At 36.4% G+C, this 15,888-nt stretch overlaps 1 pseudogene; it reads left to right on the forward strand.

Moving 5' to 3' along the window:
- The first annotated feature begins 13,500 nt into the window (after window positions 1-13,500).
- LOC101616509 lies at window positions 13,501-14,460 on the forward strand (annotated as a pseudogene).
- Window positions 14,461-15,888: the final 1,428 nt, after the last annotated feature.

Below are 15,888 nucleotides of genomic sequence, written 5' to 3' on the forward strand. Positions count from 1 at the left end.
AGTCATCAAACATTTAGAGTCTAAAAACAATACAAGTCATCACTTTAGAGTTGTGGAAGATATTATATTTAAAGGAGGGTGTTCACTTGTCTAAATTTGAGTTGAGTCCAAGTTCTTACTGGAGAGTCTTTGTGGTTGGGGGGGGCGCTTGTTTCTTCTCTGCTTTGGCTTCTAGAATTTGTCCAAGTATTTGTCCACTCAAGATTCCATCTTCAAAATCAATAATGTCATACTGAGTATTTCTCACATACCAGATATGTTTTCATGGTTCTTGTGTGCAAATCTTCCTGTTAAAAAAAAAATCTATAATGATGTATATAGTGAGGCCAAGTTACAGAGGAATGCACTATATTATAATTATAGGCAACCATGATTTGGAAAAGGTCATTGACACATTGTTACTTGCGTATATTTGTAAATCTTAATATATCATTTTGATTGAGTTCTTGGTGAGTAGGCCTATGTTCTTGTTTGGTTCTCCAGTTCTTGGTTCCCAGACTCTATTCCCCTGCCACTGGTGTGTGAGGGCCTCTGGGACCCTTTGTTGTGCTACATGAGTACACGTGGACTCCAGAACCCCTATACAGGTTTCCCAGGTCTGCTTCCCCCGTGGCTGCTGTAGGGAAACTGGGACCCTAAAGGCATGTGCAGTGAGAGTAGACCCTGGCTTCCTACTCCCTGTATGGTAGGTAGGGAACCACTGTATCTCCATATATGTTGTTGATGCAGGATTTTGGAGTACAGAAAGGGTCTCATAGAGTTTAAGAATCCAAATTTTGGGGTTCTGCCCTAACTTTCATAAAGAGAGAGGTGGTTGTGGAATGTTTCTCCTAAAAAAAGCCTCATCAGCAGAATAGACAACAGAGGACAGAGTAACAGAACTGGAGAACAGGACAGAAGAATTAGACTGAAATTCCAAAAACTCTGTCAAGTTAAAAACAAATTTGTGTGAATAGAGCATGAGGGAACTTTGGGCTACCTTAAAAAGACCAACTATTTGGATCACAGGCATACAAGAAAGGAAAGAAATAAAGGGTAAAGGCATAGAGAACACACTCAACAAAATTATTGAAGAAAATTTTCCCAACTGTACAAAAGAGAACCTGACATAGGTATAGTAAATGTACAGACAGGACCAGAGAAGGACACATAATAATAAATAAACAATATAAACCAGCAATATGACTATATGAGCAGCAAGGCAGCCATACGGAGAATACTGCATGGAATCTTCCACATCCAGAAGAGAATTCAGCAAACACATGAAGAGAGAAGAAGAAATAATAAAAAATAGAATGGGCAGGAAAGCATGCAAAGATAAAGAAATTACCAAACTTTAGAAAACACTCAACAAGACAGGGATTAACTCACACATCCCAGCCATAACTCTGAAGGTTAATGGGATCAACTTTCCAATCAAAAGACAAAGGTTAACAGGCTGGATCAGAAAACTGGACCCATACATTTGTTCTTTAAAAGAAACATATATACAATTAAAGGTAAACACCATCTAATAGTGAAAGGACAGACAAAAATATGTTAAGAAAATGGAAACATAGCAGGAATGGCTATACTGATTTCAAGAAAAACAGGCATTAAAACCAAAAGTAATCAAAAGAGATAAGGAAGGTTAACTCATGCTCATTAAAAGAACAATTCAAGAAGAGGATATCATAATCATAAACTTATTTTCACCAAAAACAGAGACATTAAATTTATCAAACAAAATTTATTAGACAATAAAACAGACACAAATCCCAGTACAATAATAGTGGGGGACTTTAATACCCCACTATCACCAACAGATAATTCCTCAAAGCAGAAAATAAACAGAGAAACAATGGAGCTAAACAACCTCACAGATAAAATGGACTTAGCAGACATATAGCATATATTAGGACATAAAGTATGTCTATACAAAATCAGAAAAACTGACTTAATGCCCTGCAGCATATCTGACCACAGTGCATCAAAGCTAGAGATCAAAACAACAGTAAGAATGAAAACACAGGAACTCCTGGAGACTGCACAACTCACTATTAAATAGTGAATGAGTTGTGGAAGAAGTCAGCAATGAAGTCCATAAACTTATCAAGCTTAATGACAATAAAAGCACAACATACCAAAACTCATGAAGGCTGTGCCAAAAGGGAACTTTAAAGCACTAAATGCCTACATTACAAAAACTGAAAGTTCTCAAATAAATAATTTAAACATCCACTTGAAGGAGCTGAAAATACAATAACAGTCCAATTTCATAAGTATAAAATGGAAAATTATGAAGATCAAAGCAGAAATAAATAAATTGGAAATAAAGAAAGCAAGTTTCAAAAAAATTGAAAAAATGAATAGCTAGTTCTTAAAAAAAAAGTAAAGAAGATTGATAAATCTTTGGCCAAACTCATCCAAAGAAAAAAAGAAAAGACTCAAATAAACAAGATTGATAATGAAAATGGAGACATCAAAACTGACACCAATGAAATTGGAAGAATTATCAAGGCATATTTCAAAACCCTGTATTCCATAAAATTGGAAAACCTGGAAGAAATGGACGAAATCCTTGACTCATATCACTTTCCAAAACTAAGCTCGGAACAGGTAGACTTTCAAAACAAACCCATTACTTCAATTAAATAGAGAAAAAAATTTAAAAACTCCCAAGAATAAAAAAAAAAAAAAAAACAAGTAAAGGATGAGACAGAGACACAACTGTATTCAAAAGACTCTTCATACAAGAATTAAACAATTTATTCTCAATTTTTTTCACAGAATTGAAAAATAAGGAATACTTACAAATTCCTTATTTAAAACCAGGATTATTCTAATACCTAAATCAGATTGAGACCCAAGAAAAATAGAAAATTGTGGTCTAATAGTCCTAATGAACTTAGATTCAAAAATTCTTAATAAAGTCTTTGCAAACCAAATTCAAGAAAATAACAAAAGCATCATCTATCACATTCAAGTAGGTTTCATCCCAGAGATACAGGGATGTTTTGAAATACAAAAATTATTATAATTCACCACATAAATAAACCTAAACACAACAATCACATGATTATCTCAATAGACACAGAAAAGCCTTTTGACAAAATACAACAGCCCTTAATGATGAAAACATTGGAGAGACAAGGAATGGAAGGGTAATATCTCAACATAATAAAGGCCATTTGTATTTCACTTAGGCCCATATATATTAAATGTGGAATAAATTGAAGCCTTACCATTAAGGTCTGGAACAAGGCAGGGTACTTATTCTCAACATCACTTTTAAACATAATTCTTTCAGTTTTAGCTCAAGCAATAAGACAAGAGAAAAAATAAAGGGGATACAAATTAGTAGGGAAGAACTGAAACTAGCCCTATTTATAGATGTTATGATTCTTTATACAAATGATCCAAAAGACTCTACCAAAAAACTTCTAAGGATGATAAACTTTCAGTAAAGTGGCAGGATGCAAAATCAATACACAAAAATCAGTAGCCTTCCTATATGCCTAAGATAAACACATGGAAAAAGAGATAAGAGATGCTATCCCATTTTCAATAGCCACAAAAAAATACCATTGGGTATAACTAACCAAGGATGTGAAAGATCTATAGAAGGAAAACATGAAAAAAATGAAGATGATATAAAAAAAAATGGGTCATGCATTATGGAGTTAGCCCTCAGTTATGGGTAGGAGGAAATGTCTCTGTGTATCATGACCCAATATGTGGCTCTGACAGTCTTTCCACCCCCTCTTCTGCAAATTTCCCTGAGCCATGTTGGGTTCATTTTAGGTCTGCTTCAGTGATGAGGTCTTGGGAGCCTCTGTGTCTCTGGAGAAGGGGCTAGGGGGTAGGGGGAGGACAGGGAGGAGTCTAACAATGGTACCAATTTGACTGTATCTACTGAGTACAAAACTAATTTAAAAAAAAGAAAATAGAGCATAATGACTACATAGAAGAGAACAATCACCCAGTAAATTATAAAATTTATTATTTCTGTGATCATTGTCATTATCAACATTGCTAGTATAAAATTTACTGAGTAACATGTAAATTATTTGATATAGAACCTGGTCCTTGGTCTGAAAAAAATATGTTTAATTCAAAGTAAAAAGATAATTTCAAGGTCAGATGAATGCACAACTTGAGACGTATCGTTTTGCAAGAGAGTAGGAGTGTTGGAGAATAAACTATCGGCCAAATAAAGAGGTGAACTTTGAAAAGAGAAAGAAAGAAAATGGAAAGACGTCACATAATTATGGATTGGAATAATATTGTGAAAATGGCCATCCTACCATAAGCATTATACAAATTCAATGCAATCGCAATAAAAATTCTAGCAATGTTCTTCACAGAAACAGAAAAAAAAATCGTCTTGAATTCATATGAAAGAACAAAAGACTATGAATACCCAAAAAATTCCTTAGCATAAGAAATAGGAGGTATCCCCATACCTGATTTCAAGATATACTACAAAGCCATAGTAACTAAAACAGAATGGAACACACACACAATGATATTAATGGAATAGAATAGAACACCCATCTCTAAATCCAATCAAATACAGCTACTATATCAATTATATCCTCAGTATAAAACCCAAAACTCTAAACAATCTAGAAGAAAAAATAAATGCCATAGGGAAAGACTTCTTGACTAAGATACCAGTAGTCCAGGAAATTAGATCAATACTCAACCACTAAGACTTCTTGAAAATAAAAAGCTACTATACAAGCAAGCAAACCATCAACAGAATCAATAGACATGCCACACAATGGGTAGAAATCTTAACCAGTTTTGCCTCCAACAAAGGTCTAATATCTAGAATCTATAAAGAACTAAACAATAAAAAAATATTTTAAAATGGGATAGAGAATTGAATATCTTCAAAGGAAGAAATTCAAACGGTCTTTACACACTTAAAGGGATGTTCAAGATCTAGTTATCATAGAAATACAAATAGAAATAACTCATATTTTAGCTCACTCCAGTCAGGAGGATATACATCAAAAAGTCAAATGACAGCAAATTCTGGTGTGGCTATTGGGAAAGAGGAACCTTTACTGCCAGTGGGAGTATAAACTGGTATGACCACTATAGAAATCAGTATGGAGACTCAGCTTTATCACTCCTGGGCATATAATGTAAGGGGACTCATTACTACAGAAATACTTGTTCAATCGTGTTGTTTGAAGCTCTACTCACAATTTCTAGGAAATGGAATCACCCTAGAGGCTCACCAACTGATAAATGGATATTGAAGATGTGGTGTACAATTTAACACTACACAGTGAAAGGAACAATGAGATAGTGAAATTTGTAGGAAAATGGATGGAATCCATTTTCTCATCCATGGTAGAAGAATAATTCTGAGGAAGTCGCACAGACTCAGAGAGACAAATGCCCCGTGTACTCTCTCATATGAGATTCCTAACTGGTATTAAGTGGAGATAAGTGTAAATGGTAGATAACACCAGAATTATGGGCATGAAACTAGAGTGAGAAAAGTAAAGAGAAGAAATGGGGTGGGAAGAGAGGAGGGGTTTCCTTCCCAGTGGGTTGGAGAAGAGCTGGAATGTCAGTGGTGGGAAGGAATTGTAGGGGTAGAGTGTGGGAAGGGTGGGCAGTAAATTACATAAAAATCAAGACAGCGCTAAGAATCAGTTTCATGGAAATCCTTATTGTGACTAGCATTCTGCAAGATATAACCACAAATAAAGAGGGAGGGGGCAATCTGAACATAAGGTGGAAAGAGCTTAACCTTACAACATGGATTCTGGCTGTTAAATCCAAAGTCCAAAATCAGAATACCACCACAGTGAGCTGTTATCCAGAAATGCCTATAGGTACACAAAATAATGTAGGTCATATCCAAACACTTGATTATCTGCCAGAGCTTAAATATGAGAACCTATTTCTGAAGACACCACAGGCTGCTGTCACAGGACAATGGATTAACACAGAGTTACCAAAAAGATACCCCCTAATGGTTTCAGAGGGCCCTATTCGATCTGCCAGAGGACAACAGTCATGAATAAGAAGGTGATCCTGCAGACTACAAAATAAGCCAGCCAGACAAGATGTATACACTTGTATAATTATAACATGTAGACTTTCCAGGTAACCAACTTCATTCTGAATGGACATGAGGCCCACTCACTGGGAATAACTCATATCTGGTCCTGAAAACCAAACCAGAATTCAATGGTCAGGAAAGAGTAGGCTGGCAAACCAAAAATCTGAAAAACATTGCATACCCTCTTTAACAAAAATTGCTCTCATATTTGGTTGGAGAATATTTTCTAATTTAATAAATGGTAGACAAAATGGAGGAGAGCCTAGATTCATTTATAAGAAAAGATGAGAGCTGACTGCCAATCATGAGATATTTCCAACTCTACCACATCTGCCAGATTCCAGGAGAAATTGCAGAGGAAGCGACATCATGCATCTGCTCTTACTGCTCCTTGACAACCTTTCCCAGGGCTTTGGTGAAAGATACTTAGAATAATAAAAACTTATGCAGGCAGGAAATCAGAAGCTACAGAGAACTCAACACCAAAGTAGTCTGCCAAAAGGCCTGTCATGGTTCAGGGAATTTTGCAGAAGAGGGAGTGGAAAGTCTGTAAGAGCCCCACAGGGGTAGGAATATCCTGAGGCATGGTTTCCTGCTACAGCATAGGAATTGACTGAGGCCTTCATGACATTACAGTGACTACCATAAGCCCACTGAGGAGGACCACTAGGGTAATGGGTGTTGGGATGAGGGGTAAATAGTGCATAGCATGTAATAATGTACATTTATATAACTATATGTGTATAAAATGTTACATGTATATATTATAAAATTAAAGAAGAAAAAATGACAAATTACAAATTTAAAAGTTCAGAATTTATTTGGTCTTTACTGTGGTCTGTGACTAAATTTAAATGTATGTTGTCTCTGTTACTGATAGGGTAACATTGGCTCATAAGAGAGTACCCTTAAATTATATATACATACATGTATATATGTGTGTGTGTATATATATATATATATATATATATATATATATATATATATATACATACATACATACATACATATATATATATATATATATATGCATATATGTCTACACACACACACACACACACATATATACATATATATTTGGCAAGGCCCACAAGAGTCATCCTATAAACATGTCTGCCTTGAATAATGGGAATACTGCCTTTCTTTTGGGTTGTAAGTTGTAAGCATCTATAATTTACAGTTTCCAGAACTGCTTCTTCTTACTGGACTGGGCCTTGAGATATATATATATATCAATTATGCTCTTTATTATGTCTAAGGATGGCCAGCCATATGTCCTGCTGTTATGTGTTTGTTTCGCGTAGTTTTCTTTATTTATAACTAAATTCATGTCTATTATTTGTTTGGGTGTATATAGATGCATTTTAGGATAATACTAAATTACTAAAGTCAGTGTTACAATATAGTTAAATGATTGATAGTATAGCTCTAAGCACTTGGATTTATGCTTGTTCATGCTTACTACAACAACTAAAAAATTACTTTCTAAATATATATTATCACTTACATCTGTAATGAAAAGAAGTTACTTTTGGATTACTTATAATTAACTTTGATAGGATTGAATGATATATTCATGACTGAAAACAAAAATTCATGATAAGATCTGGCTATCTATAATCCACCTCTGGTTATCCTTTCAGAGCATGTGTAAATCAATGTATATTGCATACACTGGAAAACCTTAGTTGTGCCAAGTGTATCACTACAAAGAAGGCACTTTCACTATATACTATGTTCATGTGCACAACTAATAGTAGAGGTGATTCTTCAAAGAGAATGCACATAACTGGGTGAGGTGAGGTTCATGGTGGATATAGAAACATGACAGCAACAAATTTTGTCACATTGTTGGACGTAAAACATATCTGTGACATAGTGATACCAAGGTTGGAACAAGACTGAGTAAAAAAGGAGTGAGAGAAGTAATATTGAATGGGAATCATCAAAAGATGCTAAAATAAGTATTAAGGTATGAAATATAATAAATAAATGATTACCAAATATCTGAAAAGCCAAGGCTTTATTCAAACTAGAAAAGTGTACTCTTAATTTTTGCATAATAAATATTCACAAATAGTTTAGTTTTATACAAATTTTGTTATATAAATCTTAACAATAATTAGTTTGCAATACAGATTGTTTTTGTTTTGCTTTATTTCTATATTAAACAGGCTCAGCTTAAACATACACACACACACACACACACACATATATATATTTATATATATGTGTATATATATATACATTTATATATATATATATATATACATTTATATATAAGTGTATATATATGTATATATATGTAATAGGTAAATATTGATTAATATAATGTGATCTTCATTTACAATGGCTAAGATATAGTCCTGGACCCATTATTCAGTTTATTTTAGGTTTTTATTTAATTTTTTATTTTTTTGAGAGTGAGAGAGAAAGAGGCAGAGAGAGGGAGAGAGAGAATGGGCACACCAGGGCCTCCAGACACTGCAAACAAACTCCAGACACATGAGCCTCCTTGTGCATCTGACTTACATGGGTCCTGGGGATTCAAGCTGGGGGTCCTTTGGCTTTGCAAGCAAATTCCTTAACCACTAAGAAATCTCTCCAGTCTCCATTATTCAGTTTTGTTCACCTGTGATTCTTGTTTCATATCACTTTCATTTTATTGCATAAGTACTTTTTGTCCAGTAAGAAAGAAGAGTTCTGGGAACTGTAAATTATAGATGCTTCCAATTTTCAATCCAAAAGAAAGGCAGTCTTCCATTTATTCAAGACAGACGTGTTTACAGGATGACTCTTGTGGGCCTTTCTGCATACTTTGCCCATCTCTAATCATTAACTCTTCTCTTATGAATATGGGGCAATATCTGGAGTTGTGGAGCCTAAACACTCAATCTTCAAAGGTAGATTAAACTCTGAAGAATGAACTATTGCAGGAAAACCCTCAGTGAGATATAATTTAAAAACACCAAAGTGATTAAGAAACACCCAGTTCATCATTGAATTCTTGGAAACAAAAATAATGAATTATTCTGTTGGAATTAGAAAAACATTAGAAATTTGATTTTGTGGGTCTAATATCAACAGTTTGAATCTTCTTTAAACCACTAAAAATGTATAAGAAAGGTAAGGGAAAAGGCAAAGGTTAAGTGTTCTGGGATAGAAAGATAACAGATGCCACTTACATTGATATTTGGTACCAATGAATGTCTAATGTGTGTCACTGATGTCTTTTTAAATAGGAGACATAAACTAAGGTACATATTCTTAAATACAACCTAAGCTCACCTGGAAAAGTGGTATGTTCCTAGGCAAATTTTACTCCTATATGAGAAGACACAAGTCAGAAAAAGGCCTCCAGGGTAACAAGACTTGGGATAAGGTGTAATAGTATATAACCTGTGTGTGTGTATGTGTGTGTGTGTTAAAATAAATCCTGAAGTGCATTTGTACATTTGCACCTATATCAAGTTTTTTCCTCTATGTTTTTCAGTTTTTTAGATCTCACTTTATGGTATTTCAAAAGCAGGATCCAGAGTCCAGACACTTGTAATACAAGCCAATGAAAATAACGAAAGAATTGCTTTTAAAAGTTAAAAATAATTTAAAATATAGACCACACTTCAATGCTATATAATATGTCATGTTAGAATAACTACTTTCACTTGACCAATTCACACACACACACACACACACACACACACACACACTTTCTCCTGCAAAGTTCAGTGTTCATTTCTATAGGGTTAAAAGTGTTTTATTCCACAAAGCAGTTTAATGAAAGAAGTGAGAGCATACAAAACCAGAAATCTCAGTAAATCTTAAGCACCAGTTGGTCCTTTTAAGATGCTAATTCAGATGCTCAGAAAACTAACTGCTTACTTTGCTGTATTCCCTAAATGTGCCCTTTTAAAGGAACTAAATTATAATAATTTAATGCACATTTTCTTTCTAATACATTCATTACCTTAGCAGGATATGAAGTGCTTATAGATGCCAATAAATGAGAGTCACACATTTTAAATGTAAGTAATTCTTAAAGTTCAAAATAGAAATACTTCACCTATTAACCATTTTATATTCTGGTTAATTCCTGGAGATTTTGTATTGTATCAGCCTACAGAGGTAAGCTGTATTTGCTAAATCAAAGAAAATTTCTGTCAGCATTTTCCCCTTTGTCTATGTCATTCGGGGTTTTTCCTTTCTTTTTTCTTTATTCTTTTTTTTTTTTTTTTTTTTTTAAGAAGAAGAAGTCAAATGAGGCAGTATTTAATGCTAGTGCCCTGAGTTGTTATAAACATTAACAAATGGAAACATGAACTAAATAGTTTAGGCAGGTGCTTGATGAAGGCAGTAGGGATAGAAAATTCAACAAAAAGAAGTTTCTAGTGGACTCAGTTTTTTTTACAGCGTCATGTGAAGCTACCTTTGTCATGTTCAAGTTTTTGTTGATCTTGTCCCTGTAGATGTCTTATTTTTTCCACTTCCATTTCCACATGAATGTTTCTGAACAGGTGAGCTACCTGCCTCTCTCCCTTTACATGTCAAGGTCAAGAAGTACACATACAGGCAGTTCTGGAGAACTAGCAGAACAGACCCAACATCTAAATTATCATTTCTTTGGCTTTGAAGTTTGCTTAGCTACCTACCATCAATGCAGGCTCATTAGTCACGACAATACCTTGTATTATTACTATACTAAGTAGATAAAACCAAGTTGTTTGTGTCATTTTCATGATATGGTGTGTTGGAGAGGAGGAGATGAACCCTAAACAGACCTTTGCCCTGAGATAACCTCTGTCTTGAGCAACTTCTGACCTTTCCTCATCCCCCTACCCTGCCACACCTAACTGATTCCATCCCCCCACTCCGCCACACCTAACTAATTAACACCCTGCCTGGCAACTGCAGAGACATGAGAACTGTACCATGAATTTTTGGAATAACCACAAACTGTTCTAGGCCAAAGGCCAAGAAGATTCTGTAACTTTCCACCACCTGCCTCCTCCAGCCCCCCCCCCCCAAAACCCTAACCCTAACACTAACCCTTAAAAAGGCAGCTGTGGCTCAATAAAATTGGACTCTTGACAAGTGTACATTTGCTTGAGTCTCTTCCTCTCTCTCGCCCATCTTATTTCAGGTTAGGATCCTCCTCGCCCCCATGAATAACTAGGTCCCGGGACAGGACAATGGTGTATAATCCAATACATTGAAATTCTACCTTTCATTCTAGCTATATTTCAGAAGGTAACCATTAGTACAGTTTCTTGGGAAAACCTAGGTAATACAATGATTCATTTTGATCTATTTTTTAAGGATGCAGAGAGGTTTTTCAACATTTATATCAACTAGTAGTAAGCAATTACTTAACTGTGGTTTAATATTTAGTCCATTGTATTATAGGTACATAAGGTATATAAAGAACGTTATATACAAAATGATACACTAAGGAATTATTATGGGTTATATAATAATAGAGAATTAATATTAAGGACAATTTATGTTCTATAAATAAAATTACGTGTATGCAAATATTTCCGAGCTAAAGGAAGTTAGATGGATATTATTAATCCAATATAAAAGGGCAGACCTACAATAATTGACAATATATTGATATGGAGTTGGCTCTCCATATTGGTATGGAGCTGAGATGGGCTCTGGGTGGGCTTAGAACCCCTGACCCACTGGCTCTCAAGCATCATGCCCTTGTCCATGTTTAGCACAGAACTGAGAAGTGAAGAGCAAGAAGAGTAAATTATGAAAGAATTACTAAGCTATAGTTATAGGAAAGGTAGTAGAAACACAGGAAAGTTGAGGAGAGAAAGAAAGACCAGAAAAGTCTCACCTGGAGGCTTCAATCACGTCCTTTTACACAAATTAGACATCTAATTAGGATGAGCCTCATGACAAGCTCAAATATATGTGATGGGTCTTTATTGGTTGCAGTGCCCAGGAGGAAATCTGACATAGGTAGGACTCACACTCCGGGTATGAATGTCCACAAAAAGTTGAGAAAGAATCTGTACGAACCATCTTGGATGAGTCCAAAGCAAAGCAATGTTCCACTCTCACCAGGGCAAGTGGAACCCATGTTCTCTTCCTTTGGGCCTGTGCCCCTAAACTGCAAAAGAAGGCTACATTGCTTCTAATTCATATTAATACGACCTCACTTTAAAAATCATTTTTCTTGGGCTGGAGAGATGGCTTAGCAGTTAAGCGCTTGCCTGTGAAGCCTAAGGACCCCGGTTCGAGGCTCAGTTCCCCAGGTCCCACATTAGCCAGATGCACAAGGGGGCGCACGTGTCTGGAGTTCGTTTGCAGAGGCTGGAAGCCCTGGCGCGCCCATTCTTTCTCTCTTCCTCTATCTGTCTTTCTCTCTGTGTCTGTAGCTCTCAAATAAATAAATAAAAAATGAACCTAAAAAAAAAAATCTGTTTAAAAAAAAATCATTTTTCTTATCTGGTTCTGGACTCTTCTTTTGTAGGAGGTGTTTTTATTTTTATTACCTTTACAATCTTGATGAGTGTGATAGATTTGTTTAGGAGATTAATCTCCTCTGAGTTTAGCTTTGGTGAGAGGACAGAAAGATTGTTACAGCCACATGTCAGGACATTATACACAGAAATTCCCTCTTACCCATATTTAATGGCTATCCCCGCAATGCATAACCAACACATGAGTCAATTTATGTTTATGTAATTATCCTTTTCCCTCTAACAATTATATATATACATAAACTACTTAGAATTGCCACATATTCTTGTAATACATTATTCTGTCTTTAAATTCAAATACAAACACCATATTTAAATGGGTGCAAATTTGATCAATACTTTTGGCAAGTGAAGTAATATGTATTTCTAGTATTATTAATAATACTCAAGAGAAACACAATTTAATTAAATATTATCTCATAACAATATAACTTACAGAATTGAGTAGGATTCTAAATTTATAACACCTCATTATAAATCTGTAAAAGTTTGTTTATTATTTAATTAGTGTTATGACTAAAATCTATATAGAGTTGTGAGTAATAGATTGCTGTTCTGTTTCAGTTTTACTGGGCAAACTTTTATCCAGATATTTGGTCATTTTTCTGGTTGTGACTATGCGGGTCATTTGGATAAAATAAGTATTTAAACGAATAAAATAAGTAAAGCAAATTGCCCTTCTTAAAGTAGCCGGGGCTGGGGGGCGGCGGGGAGTGGCTCCAGCCTCGGTGATGCGTACCTGGGCTTTCACCTGCCGGAGCTCAACCACATCCTCTCTGTCCACACTAGTCACTAGCCACTCTGCTGGGTTGCTTTTCCCCGAGGGCCTGTGGCCTGGCTCTGGCTCCAGCATGTCTTTCTTTGGGGTGCCGTGGCGGAGTCCCCACGCAAGAATTCTTCCCCCGTGAAGACCCCAGCAGAGACCCCAGCCCTGCCACCATGAACTGGGCCCTGATCCCACACATGCCCATTGCCGTGGGCTTCTGGAGCCTACACCAGGCTGGCTCTGCGCGGCTCTTCTTGTCCTATATGTCCTGGGACCACACAGTGGGCCTGTCCAGCACATGGGCATGGCTCCTCCACTGCTCCCCAATCACCGCCTACCTCCTGCACCATCACCTAGAGGTGATTTTTGATGTAAGACATCCATGCTGAAGAAGCCAGCCCTGTCAGTGCAGAAACAGATCCACACTTTATACCTGGTCAGCATCAGTGGCAACCCAGCCCTCATTCTTCCTTCCTGACAGGAAGCTGCAACAAATTATCCAGTTCACCCAAAAGTACCCACAACATCACACAAAGATTGGACTCGACAACCTGGGATAGTAATCAGTACTGGAGCAACTGGCACTGGGGTTTCAGATCCGGGTGGTATTGAATCCTCAGCGTCTGGCGTTGGCAAAGCTCCTGGGCCGAGCAGAAGTCTTCATGGTGGATGAGGGGGCCAGCCGAATCCATGCCACGGACCATTTGGAGATCTGCCATTCTGCCATGCTTCATTGGAACCAGACCCTCCTTACCATTTCTATCCTTCCCAAGAGCCGGAAGATCCACAGCCCCCACCCTGACGTCCACATGATCCCTTACTCTGATCATTCTTCCTACACTGAGCTGCGTGCCTTCGTTGCAGTGCTGAGGCCTTGCCAGGTGGTGCCCATTGTCAGTCAGCAGCCCTGTGGAAACTACTTTCGGGACAGCCTGAGTCCTAGGCTGCCTATACCCCTCAATTCAGACTCTGTGAAGCAATATATGAGTGCTTCCAGGAAAGTGAGCATGTTCTGGCTATTAGAATGGGAGCCAAAGAAGCCAAGAATCCCAGGTGTTGTGTTTGAATCCCCAGAGGAAAAAGGAGCACCAGAAAGAAAACCTTTCCCCCTAGAGGGAAGACCTGAACATTAAGGCTTAGGATGTGACAAGGTTACCGGTTACTTGAAGGCACTGACTGTTTGATTAAAATAAAGCTCTAAATGATTAAAAAAAAAAAAAAAGGAGCTGGGGCTATCCTCCACAGCTCAAGTTTAGACTAGAAACAAAAAGACTGATAAGAGAGAATTCTCTCTGCTTGATGGGCTTTGCACTAGGAAATCAGTATGTTCCTACCTATGACCTAGAACTAACTGCTCTCCCTTCCTGGGTCTTGAGATTATACCTTGAGCTGCAAGTACAAAATCAGCTTGCTGGCCCTCAGGTATCTGGCCATGGACTGGAACTTAACTGTTGTCCCTCCCAGATCCTCTGATTGCTTATTTACTCTATAGAAATTTTGACTGGTCACATGAGCCAATTTTAATATAACTTCTATGTTTATGTAATTATCCTTTTCCCTCTAACAACTAAAAAAATAGATGAAAAACATAGAAACAAAATAAATCTCAAAATTATGAAGGCAAAAAATAGTATTTTTCATTTGCCATTTAAGTTTATCTTGCAAGTAGTCTAATAGTCCCCAGTTCTACAGAAAAAGAGTAGGAAGATGTAATTGAGGAGGATAGTGAAATATTTTTAAGACTATATGTAGACATGTCTCTAAGGGAATTATGGTATCTTATATATGGAAATTCTTGACTGCTAATTAGAACTGCTGTGTTGTTCAAAACTGAAGCCTAGACAGGGTGTCTGAAACTCCAGTTTCTATTCTCAGACAACTTATGACTCACTATACAAATTCTGGATTTCCCCTTAATTCTGACTGCACTTGCTTTCTCTAATTTCATCAAAATGACAGAATTAGCTCTTCTAATTATATATTTTTCAATAGTAGTCATGATAAGTTTATATTCATATTGATTGGCTCAAAATTTCAAAATATTTTCATCTAAGCACCCAGGAGATGGCAGTCCTTATTCTACATGCTAATGTCAAATGTGAGAAAAAATATCCACAATGCTTTTCTTTCTTATTAAAAATTAAAGTAAATTATAAGTGAGGAGAAAATTTAACTGATATCACTTCAGATTGTGATGACATCTAGAAAACAAGATGCTGTAGCAGAATGGGAAAGTTTTGTTTCTGAGAAGTTGTCAGTTCAGCATCTAGCAGCAAAGATGAAAACAGAGAAGAAAATCAAGGATGAGTCTAGCATGTTTTTGAAACTGAATTCTTTTTCTTCTGGCCTGGTCAACAAAATTATCCAGTAGGTTCTTTCTGTAGATTGGATATTAGCAAGCAACTGACACTTTGAATGCTTTGCACAACATATTGAGAGGCCATCACTGGAAAGCACCATGACTATTGAATTTAATTAGAGCAGAGCTAGCTATGAAATGATAAGAAAGGGCAGAAGTCATAGGTGATCAAGAATATGCACCTACTACGGTATGACACTGC

This window comes from Jaculus jaculus, chromosome 5 (assembly GCF_020740685.1).
Source record: "Jaculus jaculus isolate mJacJac1 chromosome 5, mJacJac1.mat.Y.cur, whole genome shotgun sequence".
NCBI lineage: Eukaryota > Metazoa > Chordata > Mammalia > Rodentia > Dipodidae > Jaculus > Jaculus jaculus.